The sequence below is a fragment of the Etheostoma spectabile genome, chromosome 12 (assembly GCF_008692095.1).
Source record: "Etheostoma spectabile isolate EspeVRDwgs_2016 chromosome 12, UIUC_Espe_1.0, whole genome shotgun sequence".
NCBI lineage: Eukaryota > Metazoa > Chordata > Actinopteri > Perciformes > Percidae > Etheostoma > Etheostoma spectabile.
The window spans coordinates 31,183,260-31,183,621 of NC_045744.1; positions in this window are offsets into that span (position 1 = coordinate 31,183,260).

Here is a 362-nt window from a genome sequence, read left to right on the forward strand (position 1 = left end):
TCTTTAAGACACACGTGTATTTCTCGTATGTTTTGACATTGCTGAAGAGTCTGAAGTCTAGGAGATTTGTAACCATAGATATATATATAGCGAGTTGTAATTATTTTAATAAAGATTAGAATTCTGCCTTAGTAGACATTTAGGCCTATTAGCTAGCTAGGTGTAGCTAAGTAGCATAGCTAGTGGTAGCCCCTTGAATGTGGCATTAGCAATGCGTTGACGTTACTCCAAGAATCCTACCTCATGTGTAACTAAAGAGTCCGTTATTACTATTACCACTACTATTACTTACCGTTAGTCGTTATCCTTTACAGAGAGCGTTGCTGTTTCTTCCAAACTCAAGCCATTTCTGCCCCACACTG